Genomic DNA, 19,273 nt, shown 5'->3' with positions numbered 1-19,273 from the left:
TCTCTATATCTCTTTTCATCTCATAAAACTCCATACTCATTAAACACGAACTCTCCATTTCCTGCTTCTCCCAGCCCCTGGCAACCACCATTCTACTTTCTGTCTGTATGAATTCAACTACTCCAAGTATCTTATGGAAGGAGAATCATACGGTATTTATCGTTCTGTGACTGGCTTATTTCACTCAGCGTAATGTCCTCAAGGTTCATCCGTGTTATAGTATGTGTCAAAATTTCCTTCCTTTAAAGGCTGAATAATATTCCATTGTATGTGTAAACCACATTTGGCTTATCCATTCATCTGTCAATGGACACTTGGGTTGCTTCCATGTTTTAGTTACTGTGAATGACGCTGCTGTGAACATGGGTGTGCAGGTATCTCTTTGACACTCTGCTTTCAGTTCTTTTGAGTATATATCTAGAAGTGGGCTTGGATCATATGGTGATGCTATTTTACTTAATTTAATTAATTAATTAATTAATTATTTTATTTTTGAATGAGAGAGAGTACACACGCAAGCAGGGGACAGGCGGAGGGAGAGGGAGAGAATCATAAGCAGGCTCCATGGCGAGCGCAGATCCCACGATTCCGAGATCATGACCTGAGCCGAAAGCAAGGATCGATCACTTAACCAACTGAGCCACCCAGGCACCCCTCTGTTCTTATTTTTTTTTGAGGAACAATCAGACTGTTTTCCATAGCAGCTATACCATTTTACATTCTCACCAACAGTGTACAAGAGATTCCTTTTTCCCACATCCTTGCCAACACTTGTTTCTTTCTATTGTTTTGATGGGTGTGAGTGAGGTGGTATCTCACTGCCGCAGTTTTGATTTGCATTTCCATAAATAATCAATGCTATTGAGCAAGGTGCTTATGGGCCATTTAAATATCTTCTTTGGGAAAATGTCTATTCAAGTCCTTTCCTCATTTTTGAATTGGGTTCTTACAGGACACTTGTGATTACATTGAAGGCCCATATGGATAATCCAGAATAATCTCCCCATTTCAAGATCCTACAAAGTCTCTTTTGTCATATAAAGTAACATTCACAGGTTTCAGAGATTAGGCCCTGGATATTTTTGATGGCCATAATTCAGCCTATCACAACTTGTAACAACCATAGGAATTTATGGAGCATTTACTGTGTGCTAAGTATGATGTTACCTGTCTTAATGCAGGTTCCCTTCTAATTCTCCAAATCTATAAAGTATGTACTGCTCCCAATTTGCAGACAATAATAGCTAATGGTCATTGGATTCTTAATATGTACAAGCTTTCTTGGACTTTGGAGGTATTAACTCTTTTAACTCTCACAGCAACCTATGAGGTAGGTGCTGTTATTATCGCCATCTTAAAGATGGGGAAACTGAGGCATAGATAGGTTAAGTAATTTGCCCAAGATCTTCTAGTATTAGAAGCAAAACAGGAATGTGAACCTAAGCAAAGAGCTACTAAACCTTCTGCCAATTCAGCTTTGTTCTTCATACTTCCTCACAGAAGGTTTACTTGACTCTTCATGGTCTTTACTCCACTGTTGAGGTGAAAGTGGTAATGTGATCTGAGGGTCACCTGGAAGGTCAACTGGCCAAATATTAGGTTTTTTTTTTCTTTATTGCCTGGGCATATTCCTTTGCATTTGATATTGCCCCAATGCCCCCTTTGAAATTAAACATTCTTAGAGGAGTAAGATACTGAGTCATTAATATCTATGTGAATAGGTCTACTGGGTAGTTTTTCTAGTAGAAAGAGAAGCATGAACTTGGAACGTTACAGAAGAGAGAGATGGGATGCTGGGGTCAAGAATCATGGAAGGGATGAAGGAATGGAGAATAAAATGGCCCAGCTTCTGCCCTGCTGAGGAGGGAGGGAGGATGTGAGAAAGCATGGCAGATGAGAGCTGGAGGGGTTTGAACCCACTGAAGCCAGGTTTGCTCCAAGACAGCCAGGCTGAAAGTGTGGAAATGAATAAAGAGCCAACATTGGAACAGGCACTTTACTGGGAAGCAAGGTGGAGAGAAGAGATGATAAAAGGGACTCAGTCCATCATATTTTTCAGCCCAATAAAATTCGGGTCTATCACTACAGTTTAGTACTTCAAGAAGTGTTCATTTAACTCTATTATGAGTATAATCATGAGGTAACACCTGGACTGCAAATTGGCAACCCAGAGGCCTAATTGTGGAAGCAATATATTTTTTAAAGTCTTTTTTTAAATGTTTATTTATTTATTTTGAGGGGGACCTGGGTAGCTCAGTTGGTTGAGCATCTGACTCTTGGTTTCGGCTCAGGTCATGATCTCACAGTTTCGTGGGTTCGAGCCCCACATCTGGCTCTGTGCTGGCAGCACAGATCCTGTTTGGGATTCTCTCTCTCCCTCTCTCTCTGTCCCTCCGTGCTGGCACTGTCTTTGTCTCTCTCAAAATAAATAAATACTTTTTAAAGTTTATTTATTTTGAAAGAGAGAGAGAGAGAGAGTGAGCCGGGGAGGGGCAGAGAGAGAGGAGAGAGAGAATCCAAGGCAGGCTCCTCACTATCAGCATGGAGCTCGACATGGGGCTCGAACTCACAAACTGTGAGATCATGATCTGAACAGTGTCAAGAATCCAGTGCTTAACTGACTGAACCACCCAGGTGCCTACTGGAAGAAATATTTTTGCCAAACAACATATAAAAAATTGAATTGGAATTTTTTTTTTTTTAAGCTTGAGCATGTCCTGTCCAGGTCACCACTCTTACTTCTCACATTCTGTATTGGCACAGTCCCAGCCCCCTTCAGCGAGTAATCATCCAGTCGCTGAAGGCACTTGAGTTTACAACCTTTGGGATAAGGCAGTTTGCCCTGTGACAGAGGCCACTGAACTCTTAGAATGAAAGCTGTTAAGCCAAAGAAAACTATGCTTACAATCATCTTAACTCTGGAAGGTCTCACACCTGACCTTTCAGCCTCATTTGTCCACTAAGTGTACTCCATTAGAAGACCCATAAGTCAAGAATTTTACTGCTAGAAATTGTAGGGTCAGATCTTTCCTCATTTTGTCCTCTACCATTGGCTCTCTTGAGAGGCTGGAGGCCATTTCCCCCTTTGAGTAAATGGGAAGTGTTTGTCGCAATGGCTTTTAATGGATGGGCAGGATTAATCTTTAGGTTTTGCATGTACATGGTTGTGTGGCAAAGAGGTAGTTTGGGCCAAGACTGGGACCCAGTTGCTATCAGGGGCTGGCAGGGGCTGAGGAACAAACACTGTATCAGGCGATTCTGCCCAAAGTGGTAGGATGTCAGACTAGAAAAGACCTGAGATTATTCATTCATTCAAAAAATATTTATCAAGTTCTAGTATTTTGCTAGGTGCTGGGGTCACCGCAGTAAAAGACAAAGTCCCTGCCTTCATGAAACTTACATCGAATAATGTAGCTACTCAGAAATCATGTCTGTAGTCTGATGCCTTTATTATACAGACAAGGACATCAGGATAATGGAGTGGGCACTTGGACTGCCTAAAGTCGTGTGGCTTCTTAGTGACAAAATCAGGACTGAAAATAAGGTCTGACACTGATTTCCAGGCATTTTCTACTTTACCTCCTTTCTTCCTCCACATCTTTCCAAATGTTTTTCATCTGTCTTCATCTTCCCCAAAGTCCATCCCAAACCATCCTTCTTCTGAAGTTGGTCTTATTGAGGTCCCCTGAATTTACTTATTAGTTGATTCCATATCTTAAAGGATTCAGCCCATATTTATAGAGCAGATTCCCTCATTTATTTCCAGACTTTGTTCCTTTTCCCTTTAAGTTACATTCAAAGGCTTCACCACCTATAGCAATTATTGTATTTCTTTTATTTTTTAATTTTAATCTAATGTGTTTATTTTTGAGAATGAGAGAGTGCGAGTGAGCAGGGGAGAGAGAGAGAGAGAGAGAGAGAGAGAGAGAGAGAGAGAGAGAGAGAATCCCCCAAAGTGCAGAGAGAGAGAAAGAGGATGAGAGGATGAGAGAGAGGGAGAGAGAGTGTGGAGCCTAGAGCAGGGCCTGAGCTCACCTGATGCAGGGCTCAAGCTTACTTGATGTGTGAGATCATGACCTGAGCCAAAGTTGGATGCTCAACCAACTGAGCCACCCAGGAGTGCCCCAATTATTATATTTCTATGAAAGACTTAAACTCTTGTTTAAATGGGTCATTTTCAAGAAGAGTACATATTGTATGATTCCATTTATATGAAATTCTAGAAAATTGTAGAAAGGAGAAGTGTATCAATAGTTGCCTAGTGTCAGCGGTGGGGATTCACTACAAAGGGCACGACAGAGCTTTCTGGGGTGATGGCAATGTTCTATCCTTTTAATATGGCAGTGGTCACATAAGTGTATACATTTGTCAAGTTCATCAAACTGTGTACTTAAGATGGATGTATTTTATTGTTTGTAGACTCTATGTCCATAATGTCAATTTTTTACAAAGGGATTTTTTGGAAACAGGCTTGCCTGTCTGCAAAGAGGCAGATAGGATCTGCCAGAGTAGAGGGCTGGGACTAAAAATGCAACAGCTAGCTGGTGTGGATGATTCTGCCCTGGAGGAAGTGAGGCCAGGGTGGTGAGTCTGCTCTTGGAGCCTGTGGTCTCATTTGCCAGGTGCCTGTCATAAGGTGAGCACTGTGGTGCAGTGAGTGTGATCCTGGGGTTTAAAGATACCTCAACCGGTGAGGCCAACTATGTCTTTAGAGAAGCATGTAAGTACGGGCACAGCTGTTCTACCTGATGGCTGATTTAAGGACTTTTCAAGCATAGTTTTTAATCATATGTGATTTTTTTCACCATATGAGCTAAGTAGAAACCTTATCTGCTTTTTTTTTTTTTTTTTTTTTGGCCAGAACCACCATCTTCCAGTAATTTGCCACAATGACCAACACAAAGGGAAAGAGGATAGGAACCAATGATATGTTCTTAAGGCTTTTAAGGAAGCATAGAGTTGTTTCTTGGGTCACATACGTGGGAATCTACAAGAAAGGTGATATTGTCAACATCCAGAGAATGGGCACTCGTCCCACAAATGTTACCATGACAAAACTGGAAGAGCCTACAGTGTTACCCAGCTTGCTGTTGGCATCATCATAAACAAACAAATTAAGGGCATGATTCTTGCCAAGACAATTAATGTATGTGCTGAGCATATTAAGCACTCCATGTGCTGAGATAGCTTCCTGAAGCGTGTGAAGGAAAATGCTCAGAAAGAGAAGGAAGCCAAAGAGGAAGGTACCTGGGTTCAGTGAAGTACCAATCTGCCCCACCGAGAGATGCTCACTTTTATGAGAACCAACAGAAAGGACCTGAGTTGCTGGTATCCATTCCCTATGAATTTGTGGCATAAAGGTGTTAAACAAAACAAAATGAACAGACTGTAACTATCCCATGGAAAAATCAACTCCATTAATTTTTTCTCAGCATGCTTGGGAGTAAAGAACAGAAACTGAATTCTATGTCTATCGCAGTCTATTCCCCCAGCCCCTTGAGGTATTTGACAGAATATTTTCCTGAGGTCTTGAATCAGTTTTCAAACTGAAAATAAGCATGACCCTTTCTGTCTCTGACTATGGGTGTCTGTGTGCATGTGCGCTAATAACTGGTGGCCTTGTCTTTTATACCAACTTGGGATCACCTCCAAACTCCTGGAAGTGAGAGGTTATGTTCATTTTTACAATAATATGAGTATTTACAATGGTGTCTGTGATTACTTGATAAATACTTGTGAACCATTTGATTCCCTCTGCTTTTTTAACTTCAAATTGTAACTGCAGGTTAATTTTACTTAAATTTTATTTAAAGGGATCTGTTAAACATCCTTGGTGTGCAAATCTCCCCCATGGAAGCACCACAGAGCTGATGAAATCATCCCAGAGTGTGTGTGCAATAATTAGTTCACCTAAGTAACTCAGTCTTCTCCAGCCTTACCTCAACCTCTGGGTGATGGACATACTATTTTAGGGAGTGATACAAATAGGGCTTAGTCCTAATACCTTAGATTTGCTGGGCACTTGATGCATTTCATGGTACTTTCACATGCACTATCCTCCTAACCAGCCTGGGGATATATTGGGCAGACATTATCCCCATTTTATTGCTCAGAGAGAACATGAGATTTGCCTAAGGTCATATGGTGAATCATCAGCAGAGTTGGAACAAGGACCAACAGTCATGGACAATTAACAAAGACAAAGAAAAGAAAACCCGTAGAGCTATCATAAAAGCATTCATTAGACAAATATATGAGGAAGGCAGCTACAATTTGCTGAGTACCTACTATGTGCCAGGCATTGCGAGAGATGTTTTATGTATATTACCACATTCAAGGTCATAGAATATGGGGGGTTGTAGATTAGGTCGGGGGGAGGGGACAAAGTTTTTTTATCACAGGATGAGTGATATGCTCAATGCACTCAAGTACTAGAAGGAAATCCATTCACCATCCCTTTTATAAAAAGATCCCAGAAGGTAGAGGTGACTACGCCCTAGTCATTCCTCAGTCTCAGCTTCTACTTCCTTCTTAGCCTCCACCCTCATTATTGATCTTCATTTTCACTTCATCTTCAACTTCATTTCTTCTCAATTGCAAACTAATTTTCAGTCTTAACTTCTTCTCCCCAAGATCAGGGAGAATCAGTCCCAATGATTAGTAGTTGATGATAAGGAATTTCATTTTCCTGAGTAGCCCCACCTAGTCTCCAACCTGCCAGCATAATTTCTGACATGCCATCTTTCTCACGCCAGTCTGTAGATAACTGTTTTCAAATATTTCTATTGAGTAAGCTCGTGTATTGTTTTCTCCATTAATTTGTAAGCTCCCTCAGGACAGGAATTATGGCTATTCTTTGCTCTCTAGACTAAGAAGATAGCATAGTTATTTTTGCATGGTGGGAAGTTAATGTACGCTTGCTCCTGATGATGATGTGATTATACTTACACTGGGTGCACAAGATTTCCTCACCGATCATTTTCATTTGCTTTTTGCATTGATTCCAAAAGTTCATCACTCTTTTTATTTTCATTAAACATTATTACTATTACCATTAGATTTTATTAAATGTCCTCATTTATTCATTCAACAAACACTTATTTGCTAGGTAACAGGAATAAAAAAAACAAAACACAGCAAGACGGTCTTAGACTTCAAGTCCCAAGGTATCCACTAATAAATAATATGGCTGAATTTACTCTTTCAAGGGGCATGCCCTGTATTTCTCTAGCATTCAATCAGGCTCCTCTATCTAATTATTTCCTCTATATGAGGAAAAAGCTTAGGTTAAAGCTTAGGATAAAAGGGGATCCCCAAAAGTACTAAGCAGTAAGATGCCAAAGAAACATTAGGAACAACTGTACCAAGTGAGAGAGAGAGAGAGAGAGAATGAGAGAGAGATGTGGGGGGAGAGATCTCTTCATGATTCATGATATTTATTTACTACCTTAGGATACCTCCATCTACAAATAGTTGCAAGATGCCCATGGTCAGGGAATATGACAGACTGGAATTGTGGGATTCTAACCCCATAGAATCTTGGTGAAGGATGTGTAGTGACATGTGCTGCCTTTTCTTCTCAGTGTGCCAATTTAATACTGGAGTAGGTCAGTGTATGAAAGAAAAGAGAAGTACGGGTTTTCCTTTCCTAGAACTTTCTAATTAGGAAGCTGTATTGTTGCATCTTTTAGAAGACGTCCAACTAGATCAACGTCATTTTGATTTTGAGAGCTTAAAAAATAAATTTTGAAGTATCTCTTCCCTACATATAGTATCCATCAATGTCACTGTTTGATTATATTATCATTATTGCCATAATTATCACTGTCCAACATAGTTCACTATGGAGGTTTTGCAGTATAGATCAGAGCAGTAAATATTTCAGAATACTGAAGTATTGGATATATTCTGTGGTACATGCAGGTAAGAAGCTGGTGAGCATCCTTCACCTCATTTCTTTACCGTTTCTTATCTCTTTGTTTTTCTAGATTCTTCATAATCAGAGGCTCCCTTATCTCCTTTACCTTATTTTCCATATGGTTCCTCAATTAAAACCCCTCTCACAGGTTAAGTCAAGTTTCCTTACTTTCATCCCTCCCCCACAGGATACAAATCCCTCCCTCAGTTCCCCTAGGGAGGAATGCCTTTTCTGCTTCCCAATCCTTTCCTTCCTCCAAGGTCCACTTTAGACCAATGTCCTCCATCAAAGTCCTCCCTGACAGCTCCTGCCCAGTTCCCTCTTCCTTCTCTGACCTCCTAGTACACAATGGCATGGGATAATAATAGCCCTCACTGGCCCAGTGGTTGACAAAGCACTGCACTAACTTGTGATTTTCACCAGCCCCTGAGGTTGGTAAGGAGAACTTTCTTGACCCTTCAGAGAGAATGAAAAACCATCCCAAGACCATACTGCAAGTGGCAAAACTGGAATATCAGCTCAGATTCTGGAAGTCCAAAGCTTTTCCACTACAATCTTTTGCCTCTCTCTCACACTTCTATACCCCAAAGTTACCTGGCTCAGAGTTGAGAAAAGTTAGACACTCTAGTAACTATTTGTAGATTATTCTATTGATCTTGTCAAATATAAATCTTTCTTCCTATAGTCCAATTGCTCCCAACCCAAAATGACTGCTTCCACTTTTCATGAGCCATGAGTCTACAAAGCACCAGAAGTGGAAGTTCTCTTTCCATATTTCATCTGTGATGGGATCTGTCTCTGGGGAGTGGGGCTGGGGTTTCTTCTTCAGAGATGCCATCTGTGAGGGGCGTGGTCTCCCTGAAGAGCTAGAGATGGGGGGATATCTCTAAAGCATGGCAGAATGAGGACATGATTTCACTTGTTTGTATAAGATTTTTTTTTTGAACCAAAGAAAAGAGGTCTTTAAAAAACACTAGCAGAGAAAATCTCTCTCCTTTGGCTGAGTGACATTTCATGCCTGTTCATATCGTTATGTCAGTCTTTGAAAAATGAAGAGCTAAAGCAGTCTCTTTCCTCACTAGACAAAAGGAAGAACTGGGTGTTACCCTGGTAGGAGAGCCAAATGTGATGAGTGAGGCACTAGGATTGAGGCTGAGTCACTGGGAGGCATTGGGAGGGTGGGGGTGGTGGTCAGAGCCTTCTCCTGAGCTTTTAAAGCCAGCAAATGTACTTAGGGATGTAGTTACACACACCTGTTGGCTATAGCCAGTGCTAGTATTATCAGCATCTGGGACATGGCTCAGAGAAAACCTTCGGCTGTCTTTAGTTCTTTTGAAATTGACCTTTTCCAGATCATGTGGACTAGCGTTTTAGTTTTTAACAACTTAAAAAATAATACTTTAGGACTCAAAATTGCAAAATTGTGCAAAGAATTCCTGTGTACCCTTCACCCAGCTTCCCCCAATGATAATATCTCACTTAACCATAGTTGTCCTTGATGTAGCATCTAAGAACAAATAATTTATTATTATCAATGAGTTCCGTTGGTAGTTCTCATATGGATTCTTTTAGTTGCCATCAAATGGCAGCTGAGGCTAGAGCCATCTGAAGGTTTCTTCACTTATGTGAAGCTGGGTTTGTAAGGCATCTCTTTCTACACATGGTCACTCCAAGTGGGTAGCTCCAACTTTTTAGCACAAGGCAGTCTCAGGGTAATCAGATTTTTATATGATGTCTGGCTAGTTCCAGAGCAATTGTTCCAAGAGGTCTGGGTGGAAGTTGCAAGGCTTCTTTTAAAAAAAAATTTTTTTTTTTATTTGAGAGAGAGAGAGATCTTGAGTAGGGGAGAGGGGCAGAGGGAGAGAGAATATCAGGAAGGCTTGATGCTCTGTGTGGAGTCCGATGCGGGGCTCAACCTCACCACCCTGGGATCATGCCTGAGCTGAAATCAAGAGTCAGATGCTTAACCGACTGAACCACCCAAGTGCCCATGGGAGTTGCAAGGGTTCTTAAGATTTAATCTTGAAAGTCCCAGAATATCACTTCCATATCATTCTATTGGTCAAGCAAGTCACTCAGGCCAGCCAGATTTGAGGAAATAGGAATCAGACTCTACATCACAACAGAAGTAGCAAAAAAAAAAAAAAAAAAAAAAAAAAAAAAAAAAAAGATAGCTATCTTTAATCTTTAACTACAGGGCAGTTGTGGTGATCTCCAAGTGGACAATCATGCTAAGGAAGAGCTCATTAGAAATGTTATTTATGTCATTGGAAGGATAAGTCCTATGTATGAGAATTTACATCCATAGTATCACAGCACCAGTAGACAGTATATGCTCAATAAATGTTGTCTCACAGAGCAATTGAACCATCTTCTAAACCCATATATAGTAAGTAGAAATAAATAGAGAAGTAGTGAATATCTCTGTGGACTTTTGGGTAAGTCCTGTGATTGGCCTTGTCCTGGTATAGCTTCCATTCTCCAAATAGACTGGAATTTATCAGACATTTTTTGCTATATCTGTGTCTGTTATAATCTGCCTGGATTAGTTAAGGCACTGTACTAGGTGCTATGTGGGACACCAGTATGGCTTAGGCATGGCTCCTGATCTCAGGAATGTTGATAACAAGTCCTCCCTACCTTTCTATTGGGGTCTTACTTTCCAGCCTAGGTGTTAAGCATGACTGGAAGAATGGAGAGGACCTGGGTGGTGAGGGGAGATGGTTGGGGGTATAATTGCCACAATTGTTGTGATGGTTAAACAGGTTATCATGGTTATTCCATGAAGGAGTGAGCAGGTTGCATCTCAGCATCCACCTTAGTCAGAGAGTAGGAATGGGGGCTGGCAAGTTGGATCTTGACTTTTTTCCTAAAAAATGTACCCTCTTTCATATCCGGATGTCAAATTACCCAGAGGACAATTCTTTGTGCACGCACTGTCTGGGTGGAAAGAAATCTTCACCAGGGGATGGGGAACACCCAACTCACGTAGGGGGAAGTCTTTTAGGTAGGAGCACAATGGACTTGAACGGAAGCTGGTGAAGCAAGGGGAGAGCTAAGAATGAACCCCTGAGTCGCCTGAATTAAGGGAAAGGCGCAAACCGAACAGCCCAACTTGGTTTGTGTATTGAGCACGCTTCCTGTGATCCTCTTCCTCAGATTAAAGATGATTACACTTCCAGTCCTGGGGTTGTGGGGAGGAAATTCAGTGAAGAGGAAATTAGTTGGGAATCTAAAATGGGTGTGTCTGACAATAGCAGAAGAATGGAATGTAAGGGCTCCACCTGGTGGTAGCAGAAAAGTGAAATCGGGTGTGTCTGGACAGTGGTCTTGGGTCTTGAAGAAGAGAGGAGGAGGGTTCTTCACCTGAAGAGCTCTTCCAACTCTCTGGTAAGGAGTGGCAGAATTGTGGAGTTCTGAGTTGACAGAACGGACTGGAAGAAAATTGTGCATGTCTTACTGAACAATGAAGAGTGTTATTAAGTGTAAGGGGGAAAGGCTGCCTTAAGCATGGAGGTGGAGGCCAGGGAGAAGCTGTTAGACAAATGCCATGGGTTGGGCTATGGGAAGCCCCTTGGCCTGGGATTGCCAGTTCTCTGAATGTGCCATGGTCCTTCATACCTCCATGCCTTTGCCCTGTGGCTTTTTCTGCCTTGAGTACTCTCCCTTCTTCTTGGGCCTGAATGATATAAGGTTTTAAAATGCAGTGGAAGCTTCAGGACCTTTGGGGGAACTTTTCTGATCATTCTCAATTTGGATTAGGGACCCCTTTTCTGTGTCCCTTGTGACTTGGGGTTTTCATTGAACATGAATATCATGAAGTTGGGATTGTGTCTGTCTTGCTTATTGTAACATTCCTGGTGCCTAAAACTTCTAAATTCTCAATAAATACCTATTTACTTAAAGGAATATCTCTGTTGTAGCAGTTATCCTATGTAATGAAAATGTATATAGGCTTCTCTGACTCTTCTGCTAGAATATGAGCTTCATGAGAACAGGGACCTGGCTTACTCATCTCTGTATCCCCAGCACATTATCACAGAGTATGGGAAATAGAAGATGGCTTATCAATATTTGTTGAATGGATATTAGAGGGGGCAGGGGCCATCTGGGAGTACACATGAGGCTAGTCTGAGATTCTAAGCTCTGGTTCACAGAAAGATCACCAGAGAGCTTTAAAAATACTGATACCTATACCCCACATCAGACTAATTAAAACAGAGTCTTTCAAGTGGGGCCCAAGCATCAGTATTTTTTTAAAGCTCCATAGAAGAATCTAATGTTGGAAACCTCTGGGCTAGGCTCTAAAGGAGTGTAGGAATCTAGGCTACAAGAGAATAAGGGGACATTCCAGAAAAGAGTCTCTTTCTGCTGGAGAGGGAAGGGCTTCAGTTTCCTTGCAAAACTGTTTAAGTATTAGAGCAGAAGATTCCATCTTATCACTCGATGGATTTTCTCTGGGAGAACTGAGGTAGCTAATTTGCTCTGCTTTTAAGAAGTTAGGATGTTTCAGGGGCACCTGAGTGGCTCAGTTGGTTGAGCATCTGACTTTGGCTCAGCATGATCTCACAGTTTGTCAGTTCGAGCCCCACATTGGGCTCACTGCTGTCAGGGTAGAGCCTGCTTTGGATCCTCTATCCCCATCTCTCTGCCCCTCCCCCACTCATGCTCTCTCTTTCAAAAATGAATAAAAAACATAAGGATGTTTCCAAGAATGGTCTTCACCATAATTCCCAGAATCAGTACCACCCAGAAGCTTATTAGAAATGCACAATCTCAAGCCCCAACACTCCCAAACCTACTGAATGAGAATCTGTAGTTACGCAAGTTCCCCCAGTGAGCATATGCTCATTCAAGTTTGAGAACCATTGTTTGGAAGTAGTTGTTCTCAAAGTGTGGTATACCAGCATCATCTGGGAAAGGAGTTGTGGTGGGACTTGTGGTTCTCACACTTTAGTCTGCATCAGAATTACCCAACTGCTTTCTAATCTCAGATTGTAGGGACAACTCACAGTCCAAAGGGAAACTGGTAAACCCATAAACCACTTCATTCGGTAGGTCTAGGGTAGGGTAGGAGAATTTTCATTTCTAACAAGTTCCTGGTGATGTTCATGCTGCTGGCTCAGAGACAACTTTTTGGCTGCTTACAAATAAGGTTGTTATGACCATTCATGTATAAATCTTTGTACAGATACATATTTTTTCTCTTCTTTTGGGTAAATACTTTGGAGTGGAATTGCTAGATCATGTGAATTATATGTGCAATTTTTAAGAAACTGCCAAACTATTTTCGGTAGTTGTTGGACCATTTTACACTTCTACCAACAGTGGATGAGAGTTCTAGTTCCTCCACATCTTCACCAGCCCTTGGTATGGTCTGTATTTTAACTTTAGCCATTCTGATAGGTGCATGGTGGTATTTTGTTGTGATTTTAATTTGCATTTCCTTAATGATTAATAAAGTTCACCATATTTCCATATACTTATTGCCATCCATATGTACTCTTTGGTGAAGTGTGTGTTCAAATCTTTTGCTCTTTCCTTATTGGGTGGGTTAATTGCTTATCAACGAGTACTTTTCTTATTAAGTTTTGAGAGTTCTTTATTCTGGATATAAGTCCTTTATCATATATGTAATTTATAAGTATTTCCTTACAATCATCCATGGATTGTCTTTTCATTCTCTCAGCAATGTCTTTCAAAGAGTAGAAGTTTTCAATTTTGATGATGTCCAATTTATCAATGTATTTTTTAATGGAATGTGTTTTTGGGGTTGTGTCTAAGACATCTTTACCTAACCCAGGGTCACAAAGATTTTCTCCTAGGTTTTCTTCTAGAAATGTTATAGTTTTAGGCCTTACATTTAAATCTATAATTCATTTTTTATATGTAGATATTTTATTTTTTCATGATCCTATGTTGAAAAGACAATCTACTGAATTGCCTTCCCTTTGTTGAAAATCAGTTGTCTATAAATGTGTGGGTCTATGTCTGGACTGTATTCCCTTTCATTGATCTAATTGTTTTACTCTCCTTGTCTTAATTACTGTAGCTTTACAATAAAATAATGTCAGTACTCCTACTTCTTTTGTTCTTCTTCATTTCTTTGTATTTCCAAATGAATTTTAGAAGCAACTTTTTCAAACTAAGTTTTCATTTTCTTCCAGTTAAAAATATTTTTTAATACCCGTTTTGATTTCTCCTTTGATTCATGGGTTATTTACAAGTTGTCATTTAATTTCTAAATACTTGGGGATTTTCCAGAGATCTTTTGGTTTTTATTTATATCATAATTCATTGTGGTCAGAGAATATACTCTGTATAATTTGAGTTCTTTTGAATTTATTTAGACTGGTTTGTAACTAAGTGTATGATTTATTTTGGTGAATGCTCTATTTACACATGACAAGAATGTGGATTCTGCTGCTGTTGGGTGGAATGTTCTACAAATGTCAATTAGGTCAAGTTGATTGATAACACTGTTTAACTCTTCTCTATCCTGATTTTCTTTCTACTTTTGATAGAATTGATAAAATCAATGGTGAGAAAGGAGTACTTAAATGTCAAATTATAATTTAGGTTTGTCCATTTCTTCTTACAGTTCTATCCGTTTTTGCTTCATACGTTTTGAAGCTCTGTTATTAGGTATATCAATATTTAGGCTTGTTATATTCTTTTGATGACTCGACAATTTTATCCAGTAATGTTCTTTGCTCTGAAATCTATCCTATCTTAAATTAACATAACCAGTCCAGATTTCTTTTGCTAAGTGTTAGTATGGTGTATCTTTTCCTATCTTTTTATTTTTAATCTATTTGTAGCTTTAGTTTTGAACTGCATTTTTTATAGAACATATAATTGGGTCTTGCTTTAAAAATATCCAGTCTAACAATCTCTGATTCTTAATTGAGCTATTTAGACTGTTGCTATTTACATGGTTAAGTTTAAGTCTACCATCTTGCTATGTGTTTTCTATTTGTTTCATCTGCTCTTTGTACCTCTTTCCTTTTTTTCCACCTTCTTTGGGATTAAGTAAATTTTTAAATGACTCTATTTTGTCTTTGTTGACTCATTACCTATAATTATGTTTTAGTTTAGCATTTGCTTTAGGGTTTACAATATACATCTCTAATACATCAAAATGTACCTTAAAATGATATTATACCACTTCACAAATGGTATCAGATCCTTACAATAGTATACTTTCATTTCTCCCCACCTAACCTTTGTGCTATTGTTGCCATATATTTAATTTTATGTATGTTATAAACCTGTACTATATTATTATTTTTGTTTAGAAATTCAATTAATTAGCTTTCAAAAAGTCTTAAATAATAAAAAGAAAATTTATATAATTAGCCACGAGTTAACCATTTTCAGCTTTCTTTATTACATTGTATAGACCTGTACTTCCATCTGTTATCATTTTTCCTCTATCTGAAGGACTTTCTTTAATAATTCTCTTAGTATGGATCCGCTGGCGATTCTTTCAGCTTTTATTTTAGAAGGATATTTTCACCAGAGATGAAATTCTTGGTTGACAGTATTTTTTAATACTTTAATGATGTTGCTCCATTGTCTCTTTGTTTACATTATTTCCAAAGAGAAATCTACTGTTGACCCGTCTTTGTTCCTCTGCACAGCAGTGTCCTTTTTCTCTTTTTCTGGCTACTTATAATATATTCTCTTCATCATTGCTTTTGAGCAATTTGTTTATGATGTGCCTTGGTGTAGTTTTTCATGTGTCTTATGCTAAGAGTTCACTGAGCTTCTTGGATCCATAAGTTTTCCTAATGTTTGGAATTTTTTTTTGCCATCATTTATTAAACATATTTTCATCTCTCCCTCTCTCCTTTCCTTAGACAATTCTAATGACATGTATTTTAGACTCCTTGAAGTTGTTCCAGAGATCACTGCTACTTTTTTAAAAAAATGTTTTTTAATGTTTATTTGTTTTTGAGAGAGGCAGAGACAGAGTGCAAGTGGGGGAGGGGCAGAGAGAGAGAGAGAGAGAGAGAGAGAGAGAATCTGAAACAGGCTCCAGGCTCTGGGCTGTCACCACAGAGCCCGATGCAGGGCTCCAACTCATGAACTGTGAGATCATGACCCGAAGGCAGATGCTTGACTGAGCCACCCAGGCACCCTGTTTTTTTTATATAAAAAATTTTTTTTTTAATGTTTATTTTTGAGAGAAAGAGAGAGAGAGAGAGAGAGAGAGAGAGAGAGAGAGAGAGTATGAGCAGGGGAGGGGCAGAGAGAGAGAGAGAGGGAGACACAGAATCTGAAGCAGGCTTCAGGCTCCGAGCTGTCAGCAGAGAGCTTGACCCAGGACTCAAACTCACAAACTGCAAAATCACGACCTGAACCAAAGTTGGATGCTTAACCGACTAAGCCACCCAGGTCCCCCTCTGTATTTTTTTTAATTACCATATTTCTTTCTGTTGTATTTTGTATAGTTCTATTGCTGTATCTTCAAGGTCCCTAATCTTTTTCTCATGTCTAACATGCCATTAAGCTCATATAGTGTATTTTTTCATCTCACACATTGCTGTTTACATGTCTACAAATGTGATTTGGATCTTTTTCTTTTCAAAATATATGTTCCTCCTACAACTCAACAACAAAGAACTAAATAACCCAATCAAAGAGTGGTCAAAGGATTTAAATGAACATTTCTCCAGAGATGATATACAAATAGCCAATAAGCATATGAAAAATGCCCACCACCATTAATCATTGTGAATCAAAACCACAATGAAATATCACCTCATACCCATTGGGATACATATTATAAAAATGCAACAATAGAAAATAAGTGTTGGCAAAGATCTGGAGAAACTGAAACACTTATGTGCTCTTGGTGGGAATGTAAAATGGTGCAACCACTATGGAAAATAGTAAGAAAGTTCTTCAAAAAATTAAAAATAGATTTAGCAGGTGATATAGCAATTGCACTTTTGGGTATATATCCAAAAGAATTGAGAGCAGGACCTCAAAGAGATGTTTGCACACCCATGTTCACGGCAGCACTATTCATAATAGCCAAGAGGTGGAAGAAACCCACGTGTCTATCAATGGATGAATGGATAAACAAAATGTAGTAAATACATAAGTGGAATATTATTCAACCTTAAAAAGGAAGGAAATTTTGACACATGCTACAACATGGATGAAACTTGTAGACCTTATGCTAAGTAAAATAAATCACAAAGAGACAAATACTATTTGGTTTCACTTATATGAGGTATCTTGAGTAGTCAGATTTAAAGAAACATAAAGTAGAATAGTGGTTGCCAGGAACAGGAGGGAGGGAGAAATGGGGAATTGTTGTTTAATCAGTATAGAGTTTTAGTTTTGCAAGATGAAAAAGTTCTGGATCTTGGTTCTAAAACAATGTGAATATATTTAACACTGCTGAACTGTACACTTAGAAATTGTTAACATAGTAAATTTTATGTTATGCATTTTTTACCACAATAAAAAATCCACAGCAAAACACAAAATAGATTATAAAGCAAAAAGATAATAAACAAGGAGTCTATTAACATAATGCCAAAATATTTTTGGAAAAAGTAAAATATTGTTCATCCCTGTAGTCTATTTTAAAAACATGTTCTGGGGCGCCTGGGTGGCTCAGTCAGTTAAGCATCTGACTTTGGCTCAGGTCATGATTTCACAGTTTGTGGGTTCGAGCTCCGTGTCAGGCTCTGTGCTGACAGCTGGGAGCCTGGAGCTTGCTTCGGATTGTGTGTTTCCCCTCTCTCTCTGCCCTTCCCCCACTCACGCTCTGTATCTGTCTCTCAAAAATAAATACACATCAAAAAAAAATTAAAAACATGTTCTTTATAAGCATATAATTAAAAATAAAACAAATGATACTTGGTTTTTTTAATAAATATATCTTTCATGTCTTTATTTAATTTTTGAAACATGGGTAACACAGTTATAACTGTTTTAATATCCTTCTCTGCTAAATCTAACATCTATATCTGTTTTGTATCAGTTTTAATCGATTGTTTCATCTTCTCACTGTGGATTGTACTTTCCTGCTTTTTTTGCATGGCTAGTAATTTTTATTGGATTCTAGGCATTTGAATTTTATTTTGTTGAGTGCTGAATATTTCTGTATTCCTATAAATATTCTGGATCTTTGTTCTAAGATTTGGTTAAATCACTTGGAAATAGTTTGATCCTTTGGGTCTTGTTTTAAAGATTTGTTAATCAGGACTGGAGCAGTGTTCAGTCTAGGACTAATTAATCCTTACTACTGAGGCAATACCCTTCTAGATACTCTATGCCTACCCCCCCAGCCACCCCTGCCCCCCAGCCATACATGAATCTTGAGGTTTTCAAGTCCATCTGGTGAGGACAGATCCTATTCCCACCCCTGTGTGAGTGCCAATCAGTTATCTGTAATCTTTTTGGATGGTTCTTTCTCTGGCCTCAGATATTTTCCTTACATGTATGTGCTGGTCAGTCCTCAGCTGAATCCTCAAGTGGGAACCCTCTGCAAACCTCCAGTACTTCCTCTCTGTCTGCCATTCTCTCCTTTCTTATACTCTGCTAGCAGCCTTGATCTCCTCAGACTCTTAGCTTTGTAATCTCAAGTCACGGAGTTTGCCTGGCTCTGCCTGGGGCCCCCTCTTTGCACTGGGACCTGGAAAGTCCCTTAAGGCAGTAAGCTGAGGCAACTGTGGTGCTTACTTCATTTGTTTCTCATCTTTCAGGGATCACTATCCTCTCACTTAATATATGGTGCCTTTCAAACTGCATTTCAGCTATTCTGTCAACTTTTTTGGTTGTTTCAGATGGGGGAAACCAGTCCTCTATCTTGGGACTTCCGGAATGGGATGTCTGTATTTAAGTTTCAAAGAAAGCTTTTATTCTGAAAGTTCTTTATATGTTTAAAATAATTAAAAAGAATTGATTTTTGTATTTCTCAACTAAAACTTTCGTTTTCTTCACCTGAAAACGATTCCTGACCAAGTGAATTGCCCTCCGCTCTCATAGCAATCCCATTGCTCACTCCAAGATGTTAGAATAGAGCTGCCTCTGAATATAAACCAAGCTGCACTAAATCACTGTGTGTGTACTTCACAATGACTGGCAAAACACAACTGTAGTTCTAGGTACAGCCACTTGAACTAGAGCAGCAGCATTAAATCTTTGCCTCACTCAAGTATGGCCATTCTGTGGTTTGCTTTACAGCTGACACGTCAAAGACATTATGAGGAAGAAGATGAAACTCAAAGGTAAGATTTATAAACATAGGCTCCCTGCTCTTAGATTAAGTGTCCCTTAAGACTTCAACCTAAAGTGGATCTCTGTAAGTCAAAGTCTTGATCATGCACATGC

At 39.3% G+C, this 19,273-nt stretch overlaps 1 protein-coding gene across 10 annotated transcripts in view; it reads left to right on the top strand.

Annotated features, from left to right (window-relative positions):
- The window catches only part of LOC113600261 (collagen alpha-2(I) chain-like), a 69,167-nt gene that overhangs the window by 30,990 nt on the left and 18,904 nt on the right, over nucleotides 1–19,273 (top strand). For 8 of the 10 annotated variants that reach the window (XR_008292354.1, XR_008292355.1, XR_008292357.1 and 5 more), the window contains exon 2: nucleotides 19,127–19,170. The exons of the other annotated variants lie outside the window; for them this stretch is intronic. The gene's annotated coding sequence lies outside the window, so the exon portion shown is untranslated. The remainder of the gene's footprint in view (nucleotides 1–19,126; nucleotides 19,171–19,273) is intronic. 10 annotated transcript variants of the gene reach the window in all.

This window comes from Acinonyx jubatus, chromosome D2 (assembly GCF_027475565.1).
Source record: "Acinonyx jubatus isolate Ajub_Pintada_27869175 chromosome D2, VMU_Ajub_asm_v1.0, whole genome shotgun sequence".
In the NCBI taxonomy this organism is placed as follows: domain Eukaryota; kingdom Metazoa; phylum Chordata; class Mammalia; order Carnivora; family Felidae; genus Acinonyx; species Acinonyx jubatus.
Note: the sequence above shows the minus strand (reverse complement) of the source record. Positions and strands in the feature narration are given on the sequence as shown.